Here is an 8,658-nt window from a genome sequence, read left to right on the forward strand (position 1 = left end):
CGACTTTGATTTATTTAGTACCAAGTCTACAGGGTCAGGGGGAAACCAAGTAGCAGGCTGGAATGAGAAAGTAGAACATGGGGTGGGAATGGGCTGAAAGATCTTTTTGGAAAATGAGCACCACGGAGGTGTGAGCATCTCCCAAGGGGTAAGGATAAGGCCTTAAAACTGAGACACAGGGAGGGAATTGCTGGAAAGACAGTGGATTGTGTCCTAGGGATCGGATTCTGTGATCCATCTGCAGATGTTTGGCGATCTTTCCCATGTTTGGCTTCCACTGGCAACTGACCCCAAGAAACTTTATTTCCAGGGTTGCGGGACCCATGTCAACTAATAGCTATGCAGGCTGGGAGGCTGCAGGGCACAGAAAGAAGGGGATAAACTTGAAACTACCCTTTCTGCTTCTTCTGTGCAGTTCCAAGGCACAGCAGTTTTATCCCCTTCCTATTCTCCACTGAAACCTCCTGACCAAGTGGGTGCCATGACCTTGGGATTGGAGTTTCTTGGAGTTGGAAATGACTGCTGAGGGAGAAGGTAACATGGGAAAGGTCTGCAGTCCTTGCATTTGTAGAGTATGGGATCCGGTCCTTGCTCTGCAACTCCGCACAATTCTCCAAACAACCATCTGGCAAAACTAAGCACCGTGACTTGCAATTGCAAAATGAGACTAGTCAAATGTATCAATTTGCGTGAAGGGAAGGAAAGCTGCCAGCAGCTCTACTCAAGAGCAATTTCCCCAGAGGGGTAATTACTCATGTGTAATTCCTTTGTTGTCCTTTGAGTTGCTATTGCGTGAATTGTCAGAAAACCAAAGATAGTAAAGAATTTATCAGGACAAAAAGAGACAAACTCAAAAAGCTCCGCTGGCGCAGACATAGCCTCTTTGTTGTTTGAACTAGCTCCCGTTCCCCAGCCCCCAAGTTGCCAGCCCTTCAATGGCAACTGACAGGAGCAAGGTGGGGCAGAGACTAAGCAGAACGGCATTGTGTGATACCACATAATGCTCTAGAAATCTAGAGATAGGGGAAATTCCTAAAGCATCATGCAATACAGCTCTGGTACTTCTGGGTACTCCCTTGGAACTGATATCGTTGGGGTCACACAGTGTCATTCCTCCCTCTGAAGGTTGAGGGCAGGAGGCTGTAGCCCAAAATGGTCATTCTGGCCTTCCTTCCCACAAGTCAATCCCCTTCTTGCCTTTCACAGTATAACATTGAATTGGATTGTTTGTTTACTTACTTCATTCATACCCTGCCTTTCTCCCCAATGAAGATCCAAAGTGACTTACATCATTCTCCTCTCCTTCATTTTATTCTTACAACATCCCTGTGGGGTAGGTTAGACCCAGAGAATGTGACTCCCCAAAGTAACCAGCAAGCCAACATGGAGAGCGAGGCTCCAAAACTGGATCTTCCAGATCTTAGTCCAATACCCAGACCATTACACTATGTTTGTATATAAGTCACTTCAGGTCAATTGATTCTTACAAGGTGACAGTTCTTGGGAGGTTACAGGAAGCTCGTTGAGAAATTCAAGACTGGCCACCTTTCATGTTGCTTTATCAGGCAGCTCTGAGTCAGAGGTATCAGATTTTTACAGATTCTTCTTCGGATCACCACCTTCGAAAAAGTAAGTTCACCAGGTGGATGTGTTTGTGGTGAAATTTGCAGTGTTACTAATTCTGACTTAACAAGGTTTCCTAGTGATGTAATTCACCGTTTCTGCTGTGCTCTCTAATCTCCAATATGTTGAGCTGAGCACTGTCTGGTTTGCCCCAATCTTTTTAAAAACCGTTGTAAAAACTGAACTAAACATTCCCCTGGAAAGTTGGAATGACACGAGGAGAACCGCCCCTCCCCCCAAGTCACCATTTTGCTTCAGCGTTCATTCTGACATCTCTGAAGTGAAGAGAAATCTAGCTCTGAGGCAACGTAAGAATGTCTCATCCGTTATTTCCATAGGGGAGCCAAATCCCTGGCAGTTTTTAGGCCAGAAACACGGTGGGGGGAGATTCAGTCAAGGGAAGTTAAAGTCAGGTTGGGATTAAACTTGACAAATTCCCAATTCCCAGATCGGCACTGAGCCCTCTAGACTGTAGTACTAATTATAGACTTTGATGGAATTTCTAATAGACTACTTAGAGAATTTTCTAAAGTGTTTTCATGATGTGCTGGTGATATTGGCATGCACAAATAGAGCAACCCCAAATTGTTATCTTGACTGGTGGTTTTTAAAAAATTTTTTTTATAAAGCCAAGCTTTACACCCGACACTCCACTCAGACAGATGGAGCTAATTACTTCAAGTGGCAAGTAAATTGGCTCAGAGAGTAAGTGTATTTTAACGTGCTAATTGGTGTTAAACTGCCAATAGATTATAGTTCCCTCTGTAACTGGACCCGGCGTGTTCTGGAGCTGATTAACCTGGCCAGCTACTTGGCTGCACAGCTACATGCTGGCACAGCACTTGACACTGAAGCAGCAAGCATTTTTTGTGTGGGTAACTTTGCCTTTTGATGAACCGCTAGCAGGAGCCAAATGAGAACATCTCTGCAGATTTTTATTTTGTTTTGTTTTAGGTGGGAAAAGAGTCTGAATCAGGAAGCTGTTGAGAATTGTTGGTAGGTTTTTAACAATGCCATTTGCAAAAGTGATGTTAAACCAAGGGTTCAAATCCCCTCTAGCAAACTTAAGTTCCCAAGCCAGCCACAAATAAATACTTGGGAGTCCCTGTTGGTTTCATTGGGAGAAAAGATGAAGGGACATGATGGTAGTCTGTGGGGACAAGAAGCCATCAAGTCTTGGGTGGCCCGAGTTACAATTCCATTCTGACATGAAGCTCACTGGTTGATTTTGGGCCAGTTACTCTTCCAAGCCTCACTTCCTGCACAGGATTAAAAGGGAGTCCAGCAGCACTTTAAAGACACACTTTATTCTAGTGAAAGTTTTCATTAGTCATAGCTCACTTCACCAGATGCATGGAGTGTCCATCCAAAAAGCTAAATTTATACTTGGAGTTCAAGCAACAGAAAAGGGGTGGAAAGAAGTTACAGGCAGCTACTAAAGTGAAACAAGAACCAGTCACCCAAATATTGACTCCTCCTTGTAACTTCTCTCCACTGCCCCCAACCCTGCCTCTTGCTGTTGCTTAAACTGTAACTATAAATTTAGCACTTTGAATGGACACACTTCATCAGATCCAGGAGGAGCTCTGACTCATGCTGGAATCCATTTTTTTTTTGCTCTTTTAGCTGCTCCTGAATTCCTGTTTATTATTGCTACAACAGTTTGCTTTATGGTCCTAGGTGTGACTTATAAGCAAGGCTTAGAGAGGTCTGTGCTGGGAGCTTGGTGGCTGCTATCGCCCACCCACCCACCCTTCTGCCAGCTATCATTCTGTAGCAGCAGGGCTCCTCTCCATGGAGAGACAGAAGTCCAATAACTGAAGCATTGGGGATGAATTCTGTGGGGAGACAGCATTCCTCTATAAGCCTGCACAGACCCAGGTTTTCCTGATGCTAGTCAGGGGTGATCATAGTGATATGAAACCCCAGGCAAAAGTCCAGGATGGGCCCCTAGAATCATTCCAGTCTAACCCACCCCTGAGCCATGCCAAGCTCAAGCAAGGGGCAGCCCTGTGCAAAGAGGGCGGCTGCCCCCTAAGCCCCAGAGAAGATGGGCAGGCTTGGCTGCTGTCAGCTTTTCTCAGCTTTTCTCCTTTATCAGCAGGGCAGGGCCATAGCAGTTGCCTCCACCCAAGCCTGGGGCCCAAGATTGCTGCCCCAGATGCCCCATGGCTAAGATCACCCCTGCTGCTGCTTTAGCAGTACCACATTTTTCTATGGCTTGGGCTGTCTGTGGCACCCATGCCAGAGCGCTTGTGGTACTCACAGTTCTGCTTAACGCCACAAGGAATGTCATCAGGCAGTCTTAAGAATGTGCACAATCAACAATTTGCACTGCTGATAAATATGCATAGGTCTACCCCCCACCCCCAACCCTCAAATCTTCCCTTCCCTTTACTTGGATAGGCAATTCAAGAGTGAATGTGATCTTAAATGAAGTCACAGCCTTTTGCTGTTCATCCCAAGGAGTCTGAAGAACCTCTTAAAAGCCTGCCACACTCACTTTCCTTCATTCTCTCATACCTGCTCTTTCCGTGATCCTGAGAAAGGATGTAATCTCGACATGTCACTTAGAAAGGGCTCCTCTTCCAGCAAAGGAGCTGAGCAGAATAATCTATTGGGCTATGGGTGGGAGAGAAAAACCCTTAATAATTATCTGTAAATATTGGATCAAACTTCAAAGCACCATACACACAGAAGATCAAATTGTTTCCATCCCAGGCTGCAGCCAGACATTATGCTGTCCTGTGGCTTGATTCAACTCTGCCTTATCCTGATGTCTAAATGTTGACCATCCCACTCATTCTAAATTGTTGCAGTCCCTCAACCTGGGATTCTAAAGCATAGTTTGCCTGTTCCTTAAGAACCAGGGTTTGTACCAACTGTGGTTTGGTGTGCCTCCAAATGCAGAATCCCAGCCACATCACACATACCAGGTGGTATATTTATTGTACCCATTGCAATGGAATGGACTGCTTCCCCTCTGATATTTGTGTGTACTGGTTTAGTCTTGCAGGACTGGGTCCCTACTTAGATAATTCTAGTTATTGGCTAGGAGTAGAGTAGGGTTGTCAACTCTGGATTGGGAAATACCTGGAGGTTTTGTGGGCGGAGCCTGTAGATGAAAAGGTTTGGGGAGGGGAGGGATCTCAGCAGAGTATAATGCTAAGAGTCCACTCTCCAAAGCAGCCAGGTTCTCCAGGGAAAATGATCTCTGTGTTGACTGGAGATCAGTTGTAATTCCGGGAGATCTCCAGGCCCCACCTGGTGGCTAGCAACCCTGCATGCACTCCCTTGTTCTCAGACCAGTTGCTCCCAACCCTGTGCCTCCTTGTTAATAAATGGATTAGGGCCGCCAGATCCCCAGCCATAGCAAGGCTTCCCCCTCCCCAGCCTCTGCTCCCTGCCCACACTCACCTGATAGACTCTATAGCATTATACCTTGCTGAGGTGCTTCCCCTCCTCAAGCCCCACCTTCCTCAGTTCCACCCCCAAATCTCCAGGAATTTCCTAATCCAGAGCTGGCAACCCTGTCTCTTGCCCTGCCCCCCAGCCTCTCTCTGACAGCAAGCCTTGCCCAACTCTTAGGCAAATTATCTGCTCACAAACCAAAAGAATTAAAACCCCAGCTTAGTCTGTTCCATGCCCCCCAATAGAACAATGCTCATAAGCTTCACTATTAGCTATATGCAAACAACTATCTATCTACCCCTGTTGTTTTTAAAGGTGTACAGCCTAAAGGTGGGATCCAGACTAAACTGGCCATTTCATCAGATTCCCTCTTTCCACTGCAGACCCTGCTTGTGTCATTCCTCAGGGTTCCCTATTGTGGTACATTTATTGTGTACATTACAATGAATCAGTCTGTTCCCTCCACCCTGCCTCCAGTATTTGTGTGACTTGGTTTAGTTTCATGGGGTGGAATCCCTGTTTAGTTAGTTGTTTGTAGTAGTGTAGACTGCATGACCTCTCCCGCTCTGAAAGCAGTTGCTTGTGTCCCCGTATCCGCTTGTTAATAAATGGATATTGTTTTGATCTCACCTGGGTGAACCTAAGAATAAGAACCTGAGTGAGCATCCTAAACACGTAACATGGGATCGTCATTACCCCTATCCAACTAGGAACATCATTTCATGGAGACTGGGTGGCAGCAGAGGGAGGGGGGAGGCAGGGAAGTTCCATTCTGCCATAGAAAATTTAACCTGCATCCAACTCTATGTGTATTTTTCTTCCTCTGACCTCCCTTTGCAGGTGATGGGGAACAAAAGGAGCAGGAGGGTCACATGGAGGTGAGACTTCCAGGCCTGGCTCTCTCTTCATTCTCTCTCTGCAGGGATGCTGCTTTGCCTCCCCCTGTGCTCTACTTATACGTTCGTAAATGAAGCAGGTATGACAGAAATGTATCATTTTCGTTTCTCTTCGGCCACCCCAGGTAAGAGCTGCTCTTGGGACCTGCCACTGCTCAGAAAAAGCAGGGAGCACTGTGTGGAGATGAGCATTGAATGGTGGTGACCATACAGATCACACAGCACATCCTCTCAAAAGGCATGCATTGCAAAGTACCTGTGTCTTCCTAGGTGCACGTGTGTCCAATTCAGATCAAGACTGCAGCACACAAGGAGAAATGGCTTCAGCCTCCCTCCGCCTACTGTTTTCCTGACCTGGAACAAGCCCAGGGGAGCTGGTGGTGTTTGTCTGCTGGGGAAATGTTCAGGTACTGATGTCTAGCTGTGAGTTTCTCCAGTGGGCCAAATAGTGTCTCTCCTTGTGCTTCATGGTCCTGATCTGAAACGGACCCATGCTTACTTGAGAACTGAGTTCCTGGCACAGAACTTTAGGTCTGACCCAAAGGCTTCATGCGGGTCACATGTCCATCACATTTTAACTACTTTGTAACTTGTGAATCAGCCTGTAGGCATTTCACCAGTTCTTGATGGGCTTAGTGCATCCGCGCTTCTGGTTCTGGATACTGCTGCATGCCTCAGTCACTGTGCAAAAGCCATGTAGTTACACAAAATATCAATAAACTGGCAGTATAAATGTGCAAAGGAAAGAAATCCATGGTCCGTGTGCACCCCGTCTCTAAGTGACAATGGAATGAGCCACTATTCAAAGAGTCATCGATTCTGCTCAGATCTGCTTCTGGATTAATAGGTACTTGACAGGTAATGTACAAGTAGCCAATATCTTCTCATGCTGTCCAGCTTTATGGCTACTGTTGTGTTTGTTCAGCTGTGGTTATTTTGGCATTAGATTTCTTTCTAGTAAATAATCCGTCCCATTGCAATATCCTCAAACATGCTCATTCGTGGGATGGCTGGTTTAACTGTACTGATTTTGAGAACGATACTAATTCTCAAAGCTTCTCTAAATTCTTTCCCACTGTTCTTCTCCCCCTGTTCCCTTTATTTTAATTGCTTTTAATGCAGTGGAAAATGTCCTTATCAAAAGAGGGCATTTTCTTTATTTCCGAATCCAAAGTCTAAATATGTAGGATTATATATCTTCCTTATCCTCGCCCATACAATCACTATCTATTCAGCTATATTTTGTACAGAGCGATCCTATGTTTGCTTACTTAAGAGTAAGACACACTATGTTCAGTGGGATTCAGTCCGAAGCAGGGTTGCCATCGTCCACATAGGGTCTGGAATTCTCCCAGAAAGAATTACAATTGATCTCCAGACTACAGAGATAAACTTCAGAGGGTTAATTCTATGCCTTCACATCTCTGCTGAGCTCCTTCCCCTCCCCAATCTCTGCCCTCCCCAGGCACCATCTCCAAATCTCCAGAAATCTCCCAAGCCAGAGTTGGCAACCCTACTTCCAAGTTTGCTTAGACCTGCAGGTCAAGTAGACCAGAAATTTTGAGACTCCTTTCTCAGTAACTATAAACATAACATAGGTAAACAAATATTAATTCAAAAAATGTGTAACAAATTTAATTGTTATAGTTTTATACGAAAGCAAAAGATGCAAAATATTTTTATACCCTATGTTTTTGCAATGCGAGAACAGCAGATACAGTCTCAAACCCCACAACACTTAACCAGGAACTATATTTTCAGAGAAGCTATACAGACCAAAGTGGGTAAAGTGCTGTAAAGTCACAGTTCACTTACGTTGATCCTTATAGGGTTTTCAAGGCAAGAAATGAACCGAGGTGGTCTGCCATTGACAGCCTTTGTACTTCCTTGGTGGTCTCCCATCCAAGTGCCAACACTACTTAGAGCTAAACTACAAGAGATGAATTACACGAGGACATGCATGTGAAGGGAGTCACAGCCAGGAAGCCAAGTTGTAAAAGACAGATAAGAAGGCTATGTCCATTTCCCCTCTCTACAAAGCCATTGAGATTGCTGTTCAGAAGAGTTGTTTATTTCCTCTTAGCCTCCTGGAAGGGGAGGTGAAACTGATAGAGCCTTCCTGAGGAGAAGAGGAAATTAACAAACCTTGGAGCAGCCCCTCCCTGGCTCTGTAGAGAGGGGAAATTAACAAAGCCTTACGATCTCTTTTAAAACTCAGCTTCCTGGCTAACATTGCGACTCCCTTCATGTGCTCCTCTTTGTGTAATTGGTCTCTTGTGGCTTGGCTCTTAGTTTTCAAGATCTGACAAGATCTGCCTGGCCTGGGAAAAATCAGAGACTGGTATAATTCAACAAGAAAAAAACCCACATGTTGTATTCCTACTCAACTTTGGGGCCTGGCTCCTCCAGTGTCTTTCAATGAAAAAACGGCAACTAGTTCTCTGTGATTAACAGGCAGAGTGATCTATAAATTTGCGAGCCATTCAAAACTGGCAGGGGGAATACTGTTTTATACTGTCTATCCTTTCCTTAGGATAAAATCCCAGATTTCTGCCCCAGGCTTTTAAAAGTGTCACACAGCAAATGGGAATCAAACCTAACATTACGGAGCTGGCTGAGCAGCATCCGGCAAAAAAGGTGTAATTGAATGTATGCCTGAGATGTCTGTGTCCTATAAATATACCTATATATATAAAGTTGCCTTCTCTGGGGGGTGAGTTTTTACGTC

The sequence above is a fragment of the Eublepharis macularius genome, chromosome 5 (genome assembly GCF_028583425.1).
Source record: "Eublepharis macularius isolate TG4126 chromosome 5, MPM_Emac_v1.0, whole genome shotgun sequence".
In the NCBI taxonomy this organism is placed as follows: Eukaryota; Metazoa; Chordata; class Lepidosauria; order Squamata; family Eublepharidae; genus Eublepharis; species Eublepharis macularius.